The 23203-nt window shown below is 39.0% G+C and overlaps 1 long non-coding RNA gene across 1 annotated transcript; it reads right to left on the bottom strand.

Moving 5' to 3' along the window:
• Window positions 1–8276: 8276 nt before the first annotated feature.
• LOC125694139 (uncharacterized) lies at window positions 8277–22945 on the bottom strand. The gene is made up of 3 exons (XR_007377419.1): window positions 22604–22945; window positions 13324–13461; window positions 8277–10885 (listed from the first exon to the last, which is right to left on the bottom strand). It is a non-coding gene; the product is annotated as an uncharacterized LOC125694139 (long non-coding RNA).
• Window positions 22946–23203: the final 258 nt, after the last annotated feature.

Below are 23203 nucleotides of genomic sequence, written 5' to 3'. Positions count from 1 at the left end.
TTTTCTATTACGCAGCCCCGATATTTTCAGAGAACCAAATGTCACAGACTAAAATCAGAGACCCTAGTTATTAAGGATAATTCACTGGGCTCAGTCATAAAGCTGCTCCCTGTAGCAAGGATTGAACTCGTGCTCCACCAAAGTCAAAGGCACATTGGTTCTTTTTCCTTCATGCTCCTAAAATACAGTCCAGAATGAGATCAAAGTATGAAGCACCCCTGCAATTGGCCTTGCATCAGGAGTTACTTTTTCTAGATATTTATAGAGTTACAAAACGATGAAAGATAAAGGCCTCCAACCTAGCATCATTTCAGAAATCCTCCAACAATCTCTATGTCATGAGTAATTACAAATTATCTGATATTTGCAGTCTGCATTCATCCACTCTCATCCTACACTACTAACTCCACTTACGTATGGTAATTTCCCAATGTAAATGACAGCTGATATGGCATATTTTAAACAGGGAATAAGCATGAAAAAAACAAGTGATTGCTAAAGGAAGTTATGGAACTCTTTTCAGACAGAAGCTGCACACCTACACAATTTTGAAAAGTCTCACTTAGCATCCAACTGGAGGGTTAAACCCTTGAATTTCTAAAACAGAACCACAAAGCCAGATATTACACAATTCCTGTAATGCACTTACCAGAAATTTTAGTTGCAGTAGAAGAAACAAGAATCTGAAAATATATTACTAATTTTAAAATTTCACTCAACTATGAGGCCAGGGCCAAGCTGCAAAAATAACATATGCAAAACACTGGTATAGTTCTCATTTCAGCAATTGAATTCTGGGCAAAATTAACTGAAGACAGAGTACAGTGGTGACTTAAAAATATCACCATGCTGTACATAACTCACGCCTCTTCCTCAGATTTTATTTTGCTGCTACTGGAAAAATAAGTACACCGCAACTATTTAAGGAAAGATTAGCACGTAGTTTTAATTGCTTATCTTACCTTTAAGCCAAATATTGGAAGACCAGAATCCTTGTTGGACTTTTGACTTCAACAAGTAACAAATAAACAAAACAAACAAAATAACCCTGACAGAGACCAATATCCCAAAAGAGTATCAACTTCAGATAAGAACTCAGTGTTCAACATACACTCTTTATGTTTCTCAGTCCCCTCTCTCATATGTTGTTTTTTAATTAGAAAAGATTTTTAATCATGCAAATGATCTTACATTTTCAGCCTGGATTGGGCTTTTTGATCACCCTGACTGGGTTTTTTGTTTGCTTTTTTTTCAAGCAACTGAAGATCATATTTCAGAAACACTGCACTTCCCTGAGCATGGACTAAATTGATGTAAGGAGAAAGGGGTCAAAATGGCATTATTATGAAAAAATTGCATTGTAAACTGAACTCTTAAGAAGCCTTAAATCTTTTTTACATCTCTCTTACATGGTTCTGACAGTCTCAATCATCGTTAAAGCATTTCCATACTATTAGGCAACAGAACCAGACCATGATCGAGTTCTACCATCTTCCTAGTTAGACATCTTTCAGCAGGAATATGCAGCAATAACTTCAGCACACCTAGGGGTAGTACACTTGTAACTCCAACTTACAAATGTACTGATTTGTCTATGCAGTTCTCCAAATATATTTTCAAAAAAATATGTACCCTTCTTAACACACAATGTGTTCATCTCCATTAGGAACTGGGCCATATTAGAAAATCAAAGCACTTGCAAATCACAAGTGGATTAATAGACTTATGTGACATAAGCACCTCTAAGATCCACACAGTGAAAGAAACTAAATAAGACTATAAACGATAGAGAGTTTCTGGGGGCCAAGGCAGCTTAAAAAAGCTCTAGCACAAACCACAAGCAACGTAAATGCATTTCTCAGTGCTCAGCTTATGCATTGCAGTCAAGAATTTAAGCAGTGCAGGTTCTTGTATGAAATTTTGGCATTCATCTGAGCCACCTCCTCTTTAATAGGGGCTAACACTTCCTGAAAGATACATTGTTCCACCATAATAGTATGGTCAGGGTGACCTTACTTACCTTGCAACACTCAGAGAAGACTTTAAGACACATATGTACACATTTTTGTCCTAAAATACACCTTGGCAGCATTCTAGAGAGCAAACAGCACCAAATCTTTTAAGAAAGCAGAGATCAGCACCAACAAAGGTCTCAGTTTTCTTGAGTGCTTTCAAGGGAAAGCAAAATGGCACATTACCTTTTTTTGCACAAATTCTAGACAGTTTTCAATAGCATCAGTAGAAATTTCAACTCTCTAAGCAAGGAGTTTTAACATCTGGGACATGAGAATGATGCCAGGATTTTGCCCATGACTAATGACTTCATGCTGTAACACTTCCACATCTAGAGTTAAATAACTTTTAGAAAATTAATTGAAGAATTATCCAAGCAAAAAGATGTAAAAAGCTTCAGGGCTGCATCCTGCACTTCTAGATGTACATCAGTATTTGCTTCAATGTCTCATTTGGTCTCATAGTCTCTAGAGCTGTGACATACAGACAGAAAAAAAAAAGAAAAATAGAAAAAAAAGCATTTGAAAAGAGGGATAACTGAGAGAATGACAAATCTGGCCTGTGCAGTAAGAAGAAAAAAAAGCACAGAATTGATTGAATCTTTCAATAAAAGAGACCAAAGGACTCATTTCATCTACTGCATTCATGGTTCTGCCTCCTGATTATTAAGAAAGGTTTCTATTTAAGAGGCTATTCCCTTAAGATAGATTCAACATTCTTAGTTTGAGCTGATGAGAAATATTCTAACAAGGTTCGTGATCAAAGATCACTGAATTCACGCCTTGGTGAACTTTTATGTCAACAACTCTTCCAGCTCGCATTTAATTCATTGAGTAAAACATTTTGAAGTAAAAAATAAAAAAATAAAAAAATAAAAAAAATCAAAGCATATGTCCTTGAAAACAAGGCAAACAGAAGAAAATTATCAGCTAAAGAGGAGAGAAGCTCTAGTAAAGATCACTATTTACATGCTCCCACACTTGACAAGATGAAAAGGAAAACACTCAAGTTGGAAGAATAGCAGATGCTGATACAGACTTCAGAACCATAGCTTATCTGTAACTGTCCCATTGAATGAAAAGCTGGGAGTTGCTTGTCTCTGACCCCTGAATTACTAGCAACAGCTGACATTGATGCATGGCATTACCTAATTGTCCTGATGTATTCAGTCTTATCTCCTATTTAACATTTCCGCCGTCAAAAATTTGTTTGTGCGAAGCACAGTCAGAATTTGAGAGAGGAACCAAATCAGAATTTAAAAAAATAAAATAAATAAAATAATTAAAAAAGCAGCCTGAGGAATGAAGGTTCCCTTTCCTTCAGAGAACATTTCATTTTGACACAAGCATATCCTAACTGCTGAAGAACAAGCTTAGCAAACTTCACTGTAAATACAATCAAGTACGCAGGGAAGGAGTTTAATTTTGCTAATAAAGCAAAGAGTTACAATTGCAATCTCCTCCTGCATTCAAGAAGCCAGCGGCCATTTCATCTGCTGTTAAGCAAGGAAACAAGATTAGCAAATGCAGTACTTGCTTGAGGAGAACCTATCTTAAAACGTGTTACTGCTTAACGCTTGGTGACATCACTCTGCTCTCATGACAGCCCCCCAGCAGCACTGCATCCAGGCCTGGGACCTCAGTTGAACCAGTTAGGATGATCCCAGAGGAACTTACGGGAATGCTCAGAGGGCTGGAGAACCTCTTCTATGAAGACAGGCTGTGAGCTGGGCTGGTTAAGCATAGAGGGGAGATGGTTCTGGGGAGACATACTGCAAACTTCCTGCACCTAAAGGGGGCCTATTGAAAAAGCTAGAGTGACTTTTTATAAGGGCACGTAGTGACAGGACAAGGGAGAACAGCTATAAACTAAAACAGGATAGGTTTACATTAGATAATAGGAAGGAATTCTTTACCCAGGGGGTAGTGAGGCATTCATATAGGCTGCCCAGAGAAGCTGTGGGTACTCCATCCCTGGAGACACTCAAGGCCAGGCAGGATGTGTCCCTGGGCAGCCTGCTCTGGTGCTGCCTGCCCACACACAGGAGAGAGGCTGGAACTGGATGATCTTAAAGGTCTCTTCCAACCCAAACCATCCTTCGATTCTAATGACACTGTCAAAAGAACTGGGCACAGCAGCAGAAAAGTGTAATTCACCTGTCAGCAAAAGCCACAACTTTGTACAACTATGTAGGGTGTTATTTGAAGAGGTTCTAAGTAGAGCTCTGAGAAATTGCAGCAGAAATTAATCATTCTTCATCTTTGCACTCAGACTACATCTAAACATTACAAATTCTTCCTGTGTAGCATCTTTAAATAAAAACTTGCAACATCACATAGTCAAATGCCACACTCATTCAATATTCATCTGTGTATTAAAGATGTTCTCCTCCTTGTTTGATACATGTAAAGATTTTTTCCCCACCTGTCACTGCCTCACATTTTTCCTCCACTCCCACTTCTCTAGCACAAACGTGTGCTACTTATTTTCACTTTCAAGGCCTTCATAAAGCTGTCCTTCCCCTTGCCATCTGCTCTTGTACAAATATCTCATGTTGCAACTATTTCTTCAAGTGTGTTAGCAGCCTGAGGGCCACAGATGCACAGCAGATCCAAGAAGCAAACACCTTGCTCCAACAGAGAAAAGCCTGGCTGCTTCTCCAGCCACAAGTGCTGACTACATCAGCACTTTTTAATGCCCCTGAAGGTCACAGAGTGGGCACATCTGGCACAGCAAGGGAGAAGAAATCACCTCCATCTTTGCAGTTTTTTATTGAGGCCACTTATGCCCAAGGCAGGGATTCCGCTGTGCAGGACCTCTGGTAAAATCCCTTTCAACTTGCCTGTAACATTCCCTCTATTTCCACCCCCACCCCCCCCCCCACCCCCCCCCCCCAATACACACATAAATCTGATTAATATTCCTCCATAAATAAAGCACTGATTGCCATGGCATTCTCTCCAAGAGCTGACCTTGTTTCTTTGAGTTTCTAGAAATGACTTATACAACAAATTCAGATTTTAATCTTCCCTGTAGCATAAAGGTCACTTATAAATATGAAACTGTTAATTAACAACTCAAGTGACGAAATACAGCAATGCTGTATTTCAATTCTGAGGAAAAAGATGTCAAGAGAGATGGAAGGGCAACTCCTAAACACAAATATTAGGTTTTAAAATAACATTCAGAAGTCACATTTCATTTCTGCAAAGAGTCACAGATAATAGTGAGCTTGAAGTATTGTTCCAGGCAACAAAGCAGAGCAGCACCCTGTAGCAATCTGCAATAATCAGTTAATGCAAATCCCAGTTCATGACAGCAGACACAAGCACCCAGCACAGTGACCCTGGGCATCCTCTTCTCCCTTCCCAGGCTGTATCCCACCTGCTGTGAGCAGGCCACCAGCAGCAGCCACTCCTGAGCCACACGAACCAAACGCTCTCAAATGGCAGGTTTTGTTTTCAGCAACCACCTTTTTTCTTTTCAAGTTGTTCAGTTTTTGGGTAGGGAAGCTGTAGTCAAATGTTGACTAGGGAGCCTTTAAGCAGATTACTGAAATACCTGGATGACTCAAAGATGTCAATTTGTGTAGAAATGTAGAAGATGACTGGTGGATTTCCTTCTAATATAATCACTTGTAAGAATAAAACAAATTTTAAAAACCACTACCATGGCTAAATTAGAGTTTCTGTTAGTATTTGCTGTCACAACACAAAGAAGAAAATGATCTAAATGGATTTTTTCCTCAACTCTGGCAGGCAGGCAGTACTAGACAGGATGCTAGCCTTGACCTAATTAAATCCAGAAGTTTTACTGTCATCACTGATTTAATAGCAACAGGACCTCAAACCTGCACAAAAAGATAAATAAATGAATACAAAAGCCTTAATTTTCAAATTTGCACAATTACCCGAAGTAACATCCTAATTTTCTAACTTGTACAAAAAAAAGAAAATCTCCTATAACATTGATCTACAGAACTTTCAAACATTTGCTTAAAGTTAATGAGGCTTCTGAAAAGATCTATTGCATTACTCATTCAGAAAAGTAGTTCAAATATTTTCAAATCTCTTCTTCCCTCAAGAAAGTTTAGAAAGCTCATCAAGAGTGAAAACTAAAGAAGTGATTTCCAAACAGTCCTTCTACCTACTACAGTCCATGCAGTCTGACCCCAGTCTAGAATTTGACGGCATCCCTGTGGCAGTTTTGTACAAGCTGTTAATTACAAGGAAGTATGAGAGCTATTATAACTAGTCAAATTTCTGTTTCAATATAAAAAGCATAGGGGGCACAAGTGAAGCACAATTGCCTCACTTGGTGCAGGCATGCTGGTCATGCTTTGGTATTTCTATAGTTTAGCATGTGTTTCTATAACTTTTACAGGCGTTGAAAGAACAGCCCAGATTTCCAGTAGCCTAGACCCACACACCAGTCATTCTAATCACAGCCGCCCGATTTAAAGAGGTTTTGTTTCAAAAATACTGTTATATAACATTCATTTCACTTACTCCAAGAAAAAAAACAAGGATTAGCCACCGCTATTTTTTTTTTAAACACTGAAAAGCAGAACTACATAATAACTTACATCAAGTTCCCAGTGTGGAAGTTCCTGCAGTAAAACTTAATGGTTAGAAAAGAGCTCAGAAAAGAGTTAGAAAAGAGCAAGATTCAATGAGAGGCAATGATTCTGTTTGCAGTAGCTGGATAAATTCATCTCTGTATTTCATAGCAACATAACAAATGAGGAACAAAGCACATTTGCCTCTGCATTTCCCAATGTAGTGAATGTCTGAGTAAGCAATAGTATATTACAAATCTCTCACCACCACGTATCAGGATGGATACCACAGCAGTCAAGACATTATCTCAACTGTATTTAAATTACAGATTTCACAGATAACCCATTCATTCTCAACGATGAGCTGCAGACAGTCCAATTTTCTGACAGCCAAATACCATTTTCTTCTCTCGCTTCACTGTGCAACAACTACAAAACACAGTTCAGAGACACTTGTATTGCTCTCCCGCTAAGCTGAGAAGAGTCTAGAAGGGAACAAGTTATGGTGCTTGACAAAAGGAGCAGGAATCTCTGATTTGACTCCACAAAGAGCTGAGAGATGACAGTTACGGTGAAGGGAAGATAAGTATTTCTGTGGCATAAGATTTTCTGGAGCTGTTCCTGCAGAAAGCTTCAGTGAAAGAAAAATGCAAAGTTGCTTTGGACCTAGCAGTTGTCTCTGAGAGTGATACAGCAGTCTAATTAACCATATTTAAAATAGAGCCAGTCTAGGGATTTGAAAATCAGATCTCTCGGAATCAGAAGGAGGACTGTGTTCACTGAAAAACCTTCAAGTTTTTCACCTAGTAACACACAGCTACACCAGTTCTTCTCAGGCCTCTCTTCCACAGCTTGCTTATAAAGCACAAAAGCAGATTTTATCTCACTTTATAGGAGAGTCACTGCAGTCTTGGCAGCGCTCACAGCAAACTTGTATCCTGACCACCTCAACAGTAAGAAGACAGGATCTGGGAGCAGCTATGTGTATTAGCACTGATAGCAGCACCACTCTGATTATTTCTGCTCATTTTGCCTCCATGTCACACGGGATGCTGCAGGCAGACAGTTGGAATTTCTCTACATGCATTACATTGAAAAGCAGTTGCATTAACCTTCACTTTTTATTGCTTGGTTGAATTCAGTGACTAGCAGACAGAACACAGATGTCTGCATGTTCTCTTTTATTAGGAACCTTTGTCTTCTCTGAGCAATGTTACATGTAAAATTTATGTGGGTAGCCCAGAATGAATAGCTTAAAAACTGCAGTCTTTCTGCGTAACAAGTACAGCCACCACATCAGGTGGGACTAAAGTAGCAATGCAGTTAAGATGAAGAAAAAAAAAAAAGTGTAGGGGTAACAGATTTACTTGTCAGAGAACTCTGAATTTAGCACTATTATGCACTAGAGAAGGAAGATTCTCCTTCTGTCCCTCAAATCCTGCTGTTTTATTGCACTGCATTTTGTGCAATGCTTACAGCACTTGTTAGGCACCCTAATACCATGGAGCAGGGCAGCAGAATGTAAAATATCTGTAATGCAGGTTTATCTTTCTGCCCCACTCCCCCATTATTTCTTACTCTGCTGGAAAATGTGCCACAAAGGAGTTTAACATTGATGTGAAACTGAAGTTTACTTTACTACAGACAATTCATTTTGCCGCACGTTGCCCTTGCTCCTGTGACACCAGCAATGCACTATCTTTTCCAAACCTGCATTCTGTTCCACTAATACATAAAAGATCAGCAAAAGTTAAAATTTATCAAGATAGTAGAAGTTTGGGTTTGTCAGCTGGTTTTCAATGAGAAAATTATAGACTGTTTCCATTGTCTCAATCTCCAACCAGAATACACAGAAATAGAAATTACAACAAAACACTCATTCAAGGAGAAAAAAAACTCTCCAATCCACCCATCTGGCTTTGCAGAGTGCTCGGCTGCTTGTTATGGAGGGCACCGTTAGACATGACTTTAATGATTTACTCTGACCTTCTAGCTGAATAATAGTTTTAAAGCAGCAGAGTGGATCAACAGGCTTCTCTTTAATTTCTCAAACATTTAGAAACAAAACTTCGTCTGCTCACAGCAGAAATAAGCAGGATATATGAGTTCAGCATTTTTAAGCAAAAAGCACATCTTTTAATTCTAGCAATACTTCTACATTTTTGTACTAGAGCCATCCAGTTGATCTTTTCTGGCTATTATTGGGTTATTAGAAGTGTTTCCAGCTGTACAAGGGTATATCTAAAAGTAAGGTTAGTACAAGTGCTGCCAAGTGTGTCCACTTACTACCTACACAATAAATTAAGAAGCAAAGGATGTCTGCCTACTAAAACTTCTGTAAAATATTATGAAAGCATTTTCAAAGTCTCACTTATTTCCACCATTTCAAAAGTCTTCATAAAAAATTTCTCCTAGAGCATGCGTAATCAAAACAAATATTCCTGTGGGAAAGTGTAGAATGAAGGAGATGTGAATCATCAATAGTTCAGATTTGAGTCACCTTTCTCTGAGATGTAATTTCATTGGTTTCAACTAAATCAGTTCTGATTGTGCTATTGTAAGAAAAAAAAAAGTGAGACAGAAATAAGAGCTTTCATCTTGGTTTTGGATTGGAGAACTCAATAGCAATTCAGACCGCAGTGAGTGCCAAATTCAACTCAGAGTCTTAAGAAGATCTACTAAATCCTATTGCAGCTCCCTTAAAGCAAAGACCCGAGTGACCTGCTTCTGCTGAGACGTATTTGCTGTCCATTGTTTGAGCTGAAAGAATTATTAACTATCTAAGGTCAATTCTCAAAAAGAAAATTAATTATGTCAGAAACGTCTCACCCACTGTGCATAAGCAGAGTGAAAGGACTGGTGTGTTTCTTTTACCAGGCACTCAGAAGGCAATGTACGAGATTTAATCCAGCAAACACCACAAGGTAGATTTCCTTTAATCACCTAGTAGGACTAATTTCATGAGCAAGAACAGCATGACTAAGCATCACAAGTGAATACTGAAATCCATACGGTGGAAAGAATGAGAAGCAGAGGCTTCAGGTGTCAGAGACAGAAACAGTCATTATGGTTGTTCTCAAAGGCTGACCACAGCTGGAACCTGAACCTTAATATTTATTTTGCTGTGTACTATCAAAATATCCTATCTAGAAGACAAATTGATATTCATACATGCTAAATAGTCTTCTAAAAAAATAATAAAGAAAAAGCAGTATACAAAATAATCATGAGAAAAATGAGAAGGACTCAATGTAGTGTGTTTTCTGGATTCTTAACAATTTGTTATGGCTAACAGTCCTCGCTGTTTATTTCCAAAGCTATATTTAATCTCCAAGGAAACTGTTGAATTTTGATCACCACTGCTTAATTACATGGAAAAATAAACAGATTGATAATATTAATTTGCTTTACAATAGATCACATACATTATCTTCAATTCTCAACACATATTACAGCTTCCATTTCACAGCAGATAACAATTCATAAAATTATTAATTTAAAAGAAGCTTTTTACTTGTACTAGTGAGACAGAAAAAATCCTTATTTGAGCTCACAAACGTTCATATTTTACAACCCAACTCCTATTGTATCTTGTTTACCATATGTGAGCCCCCAAGGTAAAGCAATTGCAAGCTTTACCTTGACATTTCTATGTAAATTGCTTCAAGTTATGCATGAAAATCTCATAAGACAGGTTCTGTTTTTTCAGGTAAGTGGGATAATGTTCTTGTAAAGACTAGAAGGACAAATTTTAGACAAAAGTCATGAGAATAAAGGTGGACTTATATATATAGATAGATATAGATATATCAGAAGTCCAATGCAGGGAACTTTTAATACCTTGACATTAAGTTTAAAAGTATCTTGTCTTGAAAGTCACAGATACCTCCTTAGAATTCAGGTTCCTACTATCCTTCAGGGCACAAGTGGGCCAGAGCACCCAATTTTTGAATCAGAAAACAATATTCTCGTGACTTTTCACAGTTAATTACTGAACCACTAAACAGTAAACAATTTCTGAATGAAAAGAATAGAAAGACTTTCTTGGCATACACCTGTCAGTCGAACTATGATAAATTTTGTTTGGGTGTGGAACCTGTATAAGGTTGTCTTTTGTTCCTTCATCAGTTTGGAGGGAGAAGAGATGAGGCTCAAGACACTAAAAACTTTCTGCCAATTTAAAAAGTTCTCTCACATCTAAAAACACCAAGGGATTAAGGAGGGACTAAACAGAACATCATCAACTTTGGCCCTAATGTAGGTTAATTTCTTCTACAAAATTAGTAGAATTCTCATTAGAAGCAGCCACGGGCTCTGAAAAAAAACAGAAGACGAAAGAGAGCATTAAAGTCGTAGCCTCTCCAAAAATCAGATTTGTGTTTCACATTACTCATACTTTTCCACTTTTTGGATTGCAAGCAATCTAAATCACAGGAACATGGCTCCAAATGACTTCTTGAGACTCCATCACTAATAGAGGATCAAATAAGTCTACATCACCAGGTGCTCATCTGACACGCTCCTAAAAATCCATAAGAGCTCATGCAGCTTTCCAAGATACCATTACCATTATTGAAGTTTACCAATGAAGTTAGGCAATTTTGCCCGTTCTGTAACTGAAAACAATTAAATAACAAGTTCAGCCCATTGTACCTTAGCCTGACAGAAATCTAGAATTTAGTATTCCATGTCCAGCAGCTGCTTACATAATAAACCTGGGCCCCTTCAACCTACTTCATGCACCAATCCTCTTTAGGGGAAACGCACTGCCCAGAGAGGTTGTGCAGTCCCCTTCTCTGGAGATATTCAAAGCCCACCTGGATGCTTTCCTGAGCAACCAGCTCTAGGGAACATGCTTTGTCAAGAGGTTGGACTAGATCATCACCCAAAGTCCTTTCCAACCCCTACAATTCTGTGATTCTGCATGATTCTCCCTTTACTGAAAACATTCCCCCCCTTTTTATTTTTCTTCCAGTTTCTGTGATTAGGGAGAATTTGCTCTTTCCTGTGATTGCTTTCTGTTGTCATGCAGCATGAATTTCTTCTCTGTCATTATCAAAAAGCACATTCAGTTACTTTTTCACTTTAAGCTCCTTCAAAAGATAAAAGACAGCAGCAGTTTGGATCCATGTAACAAACAGAGAGTAAATACTACATCATATTGTAACTCAGCTGATTTAATTCGGCTCAGTAACATAGGAGATTTGAAGTGAACTATTCTTGTGACACAGAAGTAATGAAAAGTCAACCACATGAAATGGAATTCTTTTGCCATTACAAACAAGTTTGACAAGTTTTAGATCAGATTCTCTGATACAGATTGACTCTTACAGGTAGAATCCTAAATCCTCATCACTGACAAGGTGTACACCCCACCTTCTGGAGGTTTCCTTAGCAGAAGCAACCGACGCGGCATTCCTTGGGAGTATTTCCAAGCCCAAGACCACTTACTGTTTTTCTCACTGTATAATCTCTAGGTTGTTCATGTATTGCAACAAAATTCAAGATTTAAATGTTTGCACAGTGTCACAATTTACTATAATTCCACACAGGGCAAGTAACTACTTAGGTTGTAGTACACAGAGGAACCCAGGAAAAATCCAGAAGTGTGGTTTTTTACTGGTATTGATATATCAGTATTTCAGGAAGGGAAAAAAAGAGAAAGGAGAGAGATCTCCATCTTTCCATTAAGCTTGTTCCTTTATCATACCAAAATAACCAGCATCAAAACCATTTTTGTTCTGATGACAGAAAATAAGACTAGATTCACACTTCAGACCATCAGTGAATTAATATTTGATAGTTCTTCTTCATACTCCAATGGCTGATTTTTCCTTTTTTCCTTTATCACATTATCTTATCCCTCCCAGTTCTAAATCTGATCACAAAATACTTAATGTTTTACAGGCGGTTTTTTTCTTTAAAGTGGTAAGTCTGACCATGTACAGTGTTTCTGCTTCCTGAAATGCCTTTTCTGTTTTTCTCCATTCTCTCATGCTATCCTTATCTCTTTTTTATCTCAATAGGCAAAATCTCTTTTCCCTTTTACTTCCAATAACTAGGAGCCAAAGAGCAAAGAGGTTAAAATTCACCACAGGATACCTTACTCTGTGAAGCACTGAAAGGAGAGTCAGTGCATGAAAAGCTGACAGGTATTGAAGGCCTGGTACTGCAAAGAGATATGCAACTAGATCTCCATACAGAATCAAGTTTGTTTAAGCACTGACAACACTGGGGTATTCAGCTACACAAACTTTAACAAGAAAAATACAAACCCAAAGGTAACATGGCAATCTGGCACCCCTTCAAAATATTTTCTGGCACATCTACACTGTTACCTACAAAGCACTAACATAAATAAAACATTTAGGGCACCTCAGCAGCCAAAAGTAACTTTATACCATATTTTATTATCACTCACATTGTTCATGCTATGGCTTTTTTTGGTTGGGGAAGTTGGTGTTAAGGTCTGCTTCAAGATGTCCATCACCACTGAGTAATCTGTGCCATGATCCAGGATTTTTTGTTTCTGTTTCCACATCTTATCACTCCACTGAGGAATATTGCTATCAGTTCTTAAGGCTGTGATTTATAAAGAAGAATTCAGCTCTCAAATGGTTCTAGTCCTTACCCCAAGTTAAATCCACCTACCACCTAATTACTACGCTCTGTCATACAGTGACTGTGAGCGCAGTTTAGAAGACAAAGAAGATTAAATCAGACGGAAGGAGATGACCTAGTTTTAAACTCACCTCTGTTACACAATGATGCCTATAGGTGTGGACTGCTGAGTGCTTCTGTCCCTCTTCTGAATCACTGCTGTGCAGCATTCCATCAGTCCCTGTCTGGCAGAGGGACACTACTCCCAGTGCATGGCTGCAGAGCCAGAGCTGGTACATGGAGCGGGAGGGAAGCATATCATTTTAAACACCCAACAACATATATTCCTGCAAACAGTTACTCAAGTGCTACATACATACTTCAAAAGCTTCAGCTGAACACCACCTTCATTCCGTTTGTTTCTGTTCCAACTTTACCTCACTGCAGCATTTGTATCATACTGCTGCTAAGAATACACTTCAGGTTTTTTGCTGTTAGCACATAGTCAAGCAGAAGGACAGAACTAATGCTCTCCATCAGGTCAACAAGGCATAACTGTGTCCTAGTGTTCCTCAGGGTCCTGTCCTTTCACAGATCCTCAGTCATGCATCCTTACTGCTTCACAATAGGCATTTCAGTTATTTCATGGCAGAAGATGCCTGGAAAGAACTAAATAGGCTTCCAAAATTTCTCTATCAGAAATAAAGCAGCTGTGTGGTAAAAGTACAAACAAATACTGAAAATACCATTTGTTATAGCTAAAAGAAAACCAAAGGGCCTCAAGCACAGAATTAACAGCTACATTTGTGGAGGCAGATAGTAAAAAGCAAGCAAACTAAAAATTTGTTTTAGTGGCCAATTCAATTCACACAACTGCTTCCCTCCATAGTGACCAGTGGAAAAACTGGGAAAAAAAAAAAAAAAAAAAAAGGAAATAAATTCTGACTTTTCATTCAATTTACCCTGCCATTTCCTTGCTGAAATAGCTCGCATTTTCCCTGATCTTTCCAAGGTTTTGTATGTGAAGCACAACAAGAATTTTCATTTATTCTAGCAATGCATAACCAGCAAGATCAGTCAGACAGTTTAGATCTCTGACAGACCCAGAGCACAGTAAGTGGTAAAAGCATTGTGACAAAATCCAGCTCTTTTTCCCCATTTTGCACTATCCTGGACAAACTCTGGAGGAGTCTTACTTTTCCTTCTGGATCCTTTCTTCATTGCATGCAATAGAGAATGCAAGAGCAAAGAGTGGAACTATTTGGAAGGGGGGCACAAAAAAAAAAAAACCCACAACCAAAACAAACAACTTATATCTACATGTGTTTGCAGCAAGGTCAGCTTGAACCCACACAGGCATAACAAAATGATTGTGGTGTTCTCAATAAACAACAAGCTCATAACAACAACAGCCCTCCACAGCACAGCCTTGGGTAACAACACATTCACCCACCTTGGAGTTTCCCTCTCCTATATTCTGTTCCTAACTGGAACATCACACAACTCCTAATAGTTAAGAGTAAGAGTTAAATGTCAACCTCTAAAAAGATGCTGGAAGTAATAGAATTCTTTAGTTCCCTCTTACAGTGAAAAATTTGTGTTCAAAATTAAAGAAGTAAGAAAATATAGAACTTCCAAAATGAGTTTTTGACATTTTTGGGAGAATTCTTTTCATGGGTCTGGTTTCAAAACAGAGCAGAAGTATATGCTCGATTTTTATCCTAACAACATAAAATCCATTATACTAAATCATTTCCCCACAGAAAGATTTCAATATATATGAAACTGTCAAAAATCTCTATTATACACATAAAGGGTACTATGTTATATAGCAAAAAAAAAAGAAAAGAAAAAAAAAGGTAATATAAAACCTACAGAGGAATGGGAAAGATAAATGAACATCTACCACAGAGGCTGGGCAATTCCTAAATGGCAAAGGGTCAGAAAAAAAATTCGGGTTATATTGTGAAGCACTTCCATTATCTTTGTGACTGAATAGAGCACAGAGACTGCTATCAATAAACGTCCATACATGTTTTATAGTTTGGCTCACACCACAGTCTATTTCAGTTTTCAGTGACTTGAAGAAAAAAAAACAAACAAAGCAGTCTTACCATCTTTTTAGGAAAACACTACTAAATGAAGTATTCTGTACTTTGACTTCAAAAAAGACTGAATTTAAACCTCCTGAAATGTGTATCCACAGAATTACCAGTATCTTCCTTTACGGGCTAATAAAGAAACCCAAAGGAAACATAAACCATATGCTAAGTTAAGCACATGCTGAGACATTAGTCACATCTCAGTTTTTCTTCTTAGAATTGCTTTAAAATATTTCTGTCAAATAATCATAAATCATCCTGAATTCAACAGAAGTTGAAAGGAAAAACAACTGATTGTAAAGACTAAATTTCCCATTTCCAAATATAAGCCTGAAGCCACAGGGGTCTGAATCCTTTTGCTAGCTCCAGTGGTCTTTGGCTGATGTACCTATATTAACTGAAATGGTTATCTGAACAAGCACTGATTGAAGACAGCTCACAACATGCTCTGATCTCTTTTCTCCTTTTCCTCCAGTTTATTTCCTCCTACCTGAAATAACATGTGCTTATTACAGGGGCTGAAGAAGCCTCTGAACTTCTGATTCAAGATCTTTTCCAAATCTCAGCCTCTAACACCTTATAAAATTTCTGAAGTCCCTTTCGTAAAGCAATACAGGGATCACTTACTCTTATTAGTCTCTTTTTACTGATAAGAATCAGAATTACAGAACACTGACATTGTAATCTATGAAACAGATATGATGTGCACAGACAACTAATGTGAAGTCCATTCTGACAATCCCAAAGTAATTGTGTGATCTCAACCTCAAAATACATGCTTGCTTTGTTTCCTAAGAACATTTGTCAAATGCAGTGGAACACTATTAGCAGATATTTGACTCATGTCACTAGATTTTCTTCATGTCCACTTGTTATTAAACAGCAGGAGAATCAGGCCATCTCCAGAGTCAGCAATAAAAACTGCCTTCTCTTAACAACTTAACCAGAGAAACGCTGAGCCACTTTGTAGAGACAGTTTACCTTTTGCGCTATTCTATAAGAAATCCAAAGTCATTTCTGACCAAACTTTTCCAGATGCAATTCTTTAGTAATTCAACCTACCTGCAGCTTTGTGAAGCCCCGCTAAGTGCAGTGGCTCATTTAAGTTCAGAAAGATGTGGTCAGGTGGGTGCAAAAACTCACTCCGGGTGTGTGGCAGAAGACATATATACTCTCCAGTGCAAAAATAAAGGCAGTGGCTAAGATGATAACCTGTGACTCACAATTCTCTCTTCCATTCTCTGATCTACAACTGACATTCTTTGTTGCACTGGGCTTATTTTTCCAGCATCTCAGAATGTGAAATGGGAAGACCAGTCCTTGCTTCATCCCACTCCACTATACTCTTCACAGGGCTTGCCTATCACCAGAAATTATGTGACTACATTAATATGACGTTTCTTGTCTGTGCCATATTTTGCCATACTGAGATATCATTATACTACTAGGCACATCAGCAGTCTGCCATCTAATTTAGATAATGGATAGTCCTCTCACATCTAGTACAATAATACACCTATAATTTTTAGAACAGGAGCTTTGAAAAGAAATAAGCGTTTGTCTACAAAGCATGAGTGAGGCTTCAACTGCAATGTCACACAGTCACCAAGAAACAATTGCATCTAAAGCATGGTCAAAAAGCACAGACTAGAATGCATTAAAAAAAAACAGTGGTGGCAAGCAGACATTAAGCTACAGACTAATAACTTGACGTCCACCTCTTCCTGGAAAGTTAGTGTAACAATACATGGGGGAAAGCATCACCTTTTCTCTAGAAAGGAAAATAATCTTTTTGGTTTTAATCCTAGAGTCCCATGAGAGATTATCAAAGTCTACACTATAATGGCTAAATTCAAAAAAGAAAAAGCACAAAATGAGACAAAGACTTGATCCTGCATAGTTACAAATATTCTATCCTTGAACTAAAAAAGCACATCTGTCATTTCTCGAAGTTAATGAATATTCCTCATAGACCTCAACAAAAGCGTATAATTGCTTAGATTTAAGTGTGTGCTTAAGTGCTGGGTAGAAAATACAGTTTTCAAGATTGTGCAGAATCAAGAAAGACATTTAGAGACCTAGCATATGGCAAGAAACAGAATTTAAACAGGAGCTATTCCACACGTAGCTGATTTTGTGATAAAATAAATTCTAGAGTTCACTTAGATGTTTTGCTCTTCTCTTGTTCTTTTCTGGCAAACCAGAAATGTATACAAACATATACAAGACTAAATATTTGCTCTTATGTATCACAGAGAATTCACGCTAAAGGAAAAAGGCTTTTCTAAGGGTTGGAAGTGATCTTTTCTTGACCTTATTTTTAGTATTATAAACTGAAAATTTTTTACCACTGATTCTCTATATGATTAGTTTTCTAAAAGAAAACTTTTATAAAGAAGAAATAGAAGTTATTCCATTTCTAGACATTAGAGATGAACAGCTTGTATGCCAATTCCTTTTCCCACTTACAAGTTTGAGTAGACCTACATGAAGTTCAATAAGGCCAAGAACAAGGTGATGCACTTGAGACAGAGCAATCCCAAATATGTGCACAGACTGGGAGAAGAACCCTTTGAGGGCAGCCCTGTGCAGAAGAACTTCAGGGTCCTGGTGGATGAAAAGCTGGATATGAGAGAGCAGTGTACTCTTGCAGCCCAGAAGGCCAACTGCGTCCTGTATTGCATCAAAAGAGGGGTGGGTAGCAAGGAGAGAGAGCAGACTGTCCTCCCCTACTCCACTCTCTTGAGGCCTCATTTAGTGTATTGTATCTAGGACTGGGGCTCCCAGCCCAAAAAAGGAGCTGTTGGAGTGGGTTCAGAGGAAGGCCACGAAGATGACTGGGGAGCTGAAGCCTCTCCTCTACATAGAAAGGCTGAAGCAGCCTGGCTCATTTAGCCTGCAGAGGAGAAGGCTTCAGGGAGACCTAATTTCAGACTTGCAGTTCTAAAAGGGAGCTTATTAACACGAGGAAGATCAACCTTTTACATAGTCTGAAAGTTCTAGGACAAGGGGAAAGGGTTTAAAACTAAGAGAGGGAAGATTCAGATTAGATACCAGGAGGAAATTCTTTACTCAGTGGCAGCGAGGCACTGGCATAGGGTGCCAAGAGAATGTGTGCATGTCCCATCCCTTGAGGCACTCAAGGCCTGGCTGGGGGGGGCCCTGGGCAGCCTCATCTGGTGGGTGGTTGGAACTAGGTGATCTTTAAAGTCCCTTCCACTCTAAACCATTCTGTGATCCTCACTTCATGTCTCATTATTCTGATGCTGAAGTTTCAGACTGCCTAGGAATAACCTAATTTCAGTGTAATTTAACCAAGCCCTGGTAAACATGGAAGAAGATATTGAAATAGATGATTTCCACTACACAATGGGGATAGCATCATATGCTCCTTTGATAGATAACTGAAGCGTGCTTTCATCTTAAGAGAAAGTATTCCATGTGCAAAAAAATAACCGATAGTAGCATTATAGCTACTTACTGCTGTGGGTAGAAAAATAAGCCATGTAAAAGCAAGGAGCAAAAACAAGAAATAAATCAGTAAATTACACAAAGATGTGCAAAAGAAAGAGAAAAATAGCTACTACTCACTTTTCACATACACAGTAATTTTATTTGGAAGTCTTAAATCTCCACTAATTTCTTGGGGCACAAGAAAGATGATAGGTTTAGAATTCGTGTTGGTCTAACCTCTATATCAAATAGATATGCAGACATGAGAAAAGCTACCTTATGACTGCACTCAGCCTCCCAAATTCCTTGAATTACTTTGTGCTGCAGAATATAGGGGGAAAAAACCTCACACCTTTTTTTTTTTTTTTTTACACGCACACACACACAAATATATATGAATATATATGTGTGTGAAGCTAGGAAAAATGTAATGCAGCATTCTTTAAACCCTTTCACGATTCTTTAGACAGTAAAATTAGAAAAGATGACAACAGTAACCTGCATAGATATCTGAAAACACTGAAGTACAAAAGAAGGCACTCTTTGTTTCAAGCTGAGACCAAGGTTGTCTCAAACCAGCCAATAATCACCCAATTCTTATTGTTCTACTTCTTTTTTTTCCACATGGTTGCGCACCAGTAGTATAGAACTAACACTGTTATAAATCTGGATAACAGAAGTTGGCTTTGGAGCTTATTGTAGTGAAAGAAACACCTCGTTTCAATATAGCATTTGCAATTACTACATAAACAAAATTATAACTGTATAACTACTGCTGTTGTGATCTGAAAGGATTTTTTTCTCCCTCCCAGAAGCATCCACAAAGTTAGGTAACTCTGGAGATAAACTACCCAAACACTCAAAAACAGTAGCTTATTCAGGAGATTTTTCCAAAAATGTCACATAGGCTCAGATAAAGCTGCCTGGGTATTAGAGAAAATCATGTGTCTGAAAGAGTAAGATGAGTTTTTTTTCCTACCTGATGACTTTACTTGCCTTTTTTTTTTCCTTCTTCCCCTCAGCTAACCTTACTTACTTTCTGAATAAAGTGTTGGTCCTTGGAAACGATGCAATTGTTTCTGATAGGCTATTTGCAATGCCAGGCAAAGTGTTCTTAAGATTATCAACAATCATATATTTAAAAAGTTGACTCACCCAACTGACTTTAGGGTCTCTAGCTACAGAACACACCTTCTCAGTAAGCAGGCTTCAACCGATCTCCCTTGGAAGGTTAGACCCAGTGAGTTCCCTCAAGTCATGTGGGAAGCCCAGGTGAATAGCTTGCACCTGTGCTCCCTGGGGCCAGCCACCCCCTTCACCAGGTGCTCAATCACCATTTCAGGCCATGACATAACAGGGCTCTTGCAGACAGGCTTTCATATTTCTTCCTTAGAGATGGAAGAGGCAGGTCCCAGTCACAGCTGCAGAAGTCCATTGCCAGCTGAGAACACTGAAGGATTTCCCAGAGGGCAGAAGAGCATCATTTTCTCCTGTACCAATGGGATTCTTGCTATCTCTCTCTCTTGGAAAAAGGTTGGGAGGCAGCCTTTGCACCATGAATAGCTCTGAGATACTATTTATGTTTACAAAATAAGCCTTACACCAGACAAGGATAAGAATTTCACACTGTCCAAACAGATCAGTTATTTTTTAGGTTGCTCACAATAGTAAGTATAGCAAAAGCACTTAGGCTGTGTGTCAGACACACCTGTATGTCATACTCTCCAAACCAGTGATGTAGAATAACTGGTAGCCAATCACCATCGTGTTTTGCAGCAGTCTAGAAGTCTTCAAAAGCAGTTCCACATACAAGCAAAGCTGGACTAGTTGAGTGAACACATCTCAATCCTAGATAACAGAGGCAAGTACTGCAACAAATCAATATTGTGCTGAGCAAAGAAGTGAAGACAGCATGGCAGGCAATTGTAGTTGCCTTCTTGGGAGCACCTGCATTCAACTCTCCCACCCACCACAAGGCAGACTGACTCACATGTGACATAGCTACCATTCCTTAGTAATGGCTCAGCACCATTCCTTAGCTGACTTTTTACTTCAGTGATTTCCTATTTGATAGTATCTTTCTTCTTATACTGCTATCCATTCTCAACTTCTTGTTGATTAATTTGCCTTATGGACATGTGCCTTTATTCCTTCTCCCTCTGTCTTATTTACTGAAGCCTCATACTTTATTCTCTCTACCCTCCTCAGTGATCTCTTCCCTCCATGTGCATTCAAAGGGTTTTAACGCTGCCTGGCCCAAGGTTTTTAAAAGATCAAAAAATGAGGCTGCACAGATATTGATTTATAACTTATTTCTGCAGGTGATTGAAATTTAGATTAACCCATAAGCAAATGACAACCATATCTCTATTCAACAGAACCCCCGTTTATCTTCAGATACCAAGAAATATGTGATTTAGTTGTAGAAATCAGTGCTTCCAAAACGTATTTCAGTGTTTACTCTTGAACTGTGTTTAACTTTATGTCTTTTATTCTAAATCACTTTACTCTTCTTAAAAGTTGGTAATGATTTTACTATTATGAGATAGTCCTCAATTCTTTCTCACACTGGAAATTATCTTGATTCAAGTCTACCTTGTCAAATTAAGTACAAGCAGGTTGGAAAACCGCTTCAGAGCAGTTCATTTCCTTCCCTTAAATAAAAATAAAAGAAACAACAGTTTGACATTTCTTATATTTTGGGGGGCCTAGCTACATCATACCCTGGACTTAAAGGTACATTTTAGAGGGAATTTTTTCCCTTCAAGATCTCCCATTATTTCTCTCCGTCAGGCAGACTGTGCCAGCTACTCCAGCTGCCTCTTCAGCCTTCCTCTTCATACTGCACTTCTGCTCAGTAGTTCAACAAAGGCATGATAGTCTATGAAACTGTTATCAATGCAAGAATAGCCTGGCCTTTGCAAATGGCCACCTCAGACAATTGGCTGCCACACATCAAGACCCTCAGCCAAATGGCCCCATGCAGGAGAAATCACTGGCCAGCAACTGCCTCAGGCAAACAGCAGTTTGAATGTGCACCCATCTGTGCCCAGGTGCCCTGCAGTATCACAGGTTGCAGACACAATTAAATCAGCCAGCCCAAAAGAGGGAGGTTTCCTTTCACATCTGTATGGCAAGAATTGGCTTCCAGGCCAGGTCCAGGCTAACTCCACAAGTGACCTCTCTGCAGCATGGTCAGAGGGCTCCCCACACACAGGCTTCTCTGGTAGGCTCCCGGTTGTAACAGCAACACTGGCTTCCAATTGCCTTGAGGCCTACATCAGCAAGCCTGAAACAAGCCACCCCTGTTCCTGCAAACCCACAGTGTAAACTGGAAACTAAGAGATAAATTGTGGAGGTCAACTCCGATCCCAGAGGCTGAACCCACAGCCATGGTGACCAGAGGGAAACATAACCCACATCTAAAAGGAGAGAGCCAACAGCACTGTGTACTTCCACAGCTGTTCAATGTAACTTCAAACAAGAAGCACCAGCTCCAAGGACAAGGGGGAACAGGAGGAAATCTCAGTCCTTTCTCAGGACATTTTAGTTAATACCTGCTGTGACTGTAAGTTGGCTCATAAAAACAAATCTCAGCATAAAATATTAAAGTCTTCCCAGGGAAATCTTTAACTCCCCTACTGCACTCAATCTTTTTTGTTCTTTCCATCAGTGCTTTTTAAATAATTAACAGCAGGTAAAAATTATCTTCTGCATTAATAAAATTCCTAGCACTCTTAAAAGAGCAGCTCCACCACTTACAACCAAGTGATGCACTGGGCTGCTTTACCCTTTAAATGTAGACTTGCGGCTAAAGGGCAGTCTTTTCCCCAAGTAAAATTGAAGTTTTCCATCCAAGAAATATCAAGAGACTCACCATTCCCAGGACTAGTTCCTGAGGAGATGTGGGCTGCAGCTGGTGCCTCCTCCTGCCACCTCTCCCAGGCATTTTCTGTCCTTCACCTTGCATTCACTTTCCCCTTTTGCCTTGGCAGCTCCCCCAAGCCTCTTGCCATGGGAATCCCCAATTACACACCTCTCCTTGGACTCTCAAGCCCCAGGAACCACCTCCTGAGAGCTCCTTTCTTCTAGGAACAACCTCTGTTGAGTCATGTGCACAAATGGCCCAGGCTCCCATGAAGGGGCACCTTGCCAGCTGCCTCACAGCATCCCTATCAGATCAAGCTGGGTCTCAATTGGTCCCAGGTGCTGCTGCAGAGCAAACCCCACTGCATGAGCATACCACATCACCACCAAGCACCTTGGTGAATTCCTCATAATTTATGCCAACTGAAACGTAGTTAAAAATTTTGGATACATCAATGGAAAAATTGCTCTGGTTCTCCAGTTTGCCAGTGTTCAGTAAATAATATTCAGAGTGCTTACTTAACAACTACAAATTAAGTTGAAACAGGTCATTCTACCATGATAATCTGCAGAAGATTTCTAAACAGAAAAGTACATGTCAACTGGTATA

The sequence above is a fragment of the Lagopus muta genome, chromosome 5 (assembly GCF_023343835.1).
Source record: "Lagopus muta isolate bLagMut1 chromosome 5, bLagMut1 primary, whole genome shotgun sequence".
NCBI classification, from domain to species: domain Eukaryota; kingdom Metazoa; phylum Chordata; class Aves; order Galliformes; family Phasianidae; genus Lagopus; species Lagopus muta.
Note: the sequence above shows the minus strand (reverse complement) of the source record. Positions and strands in the feature narration are given on the sequence as shown.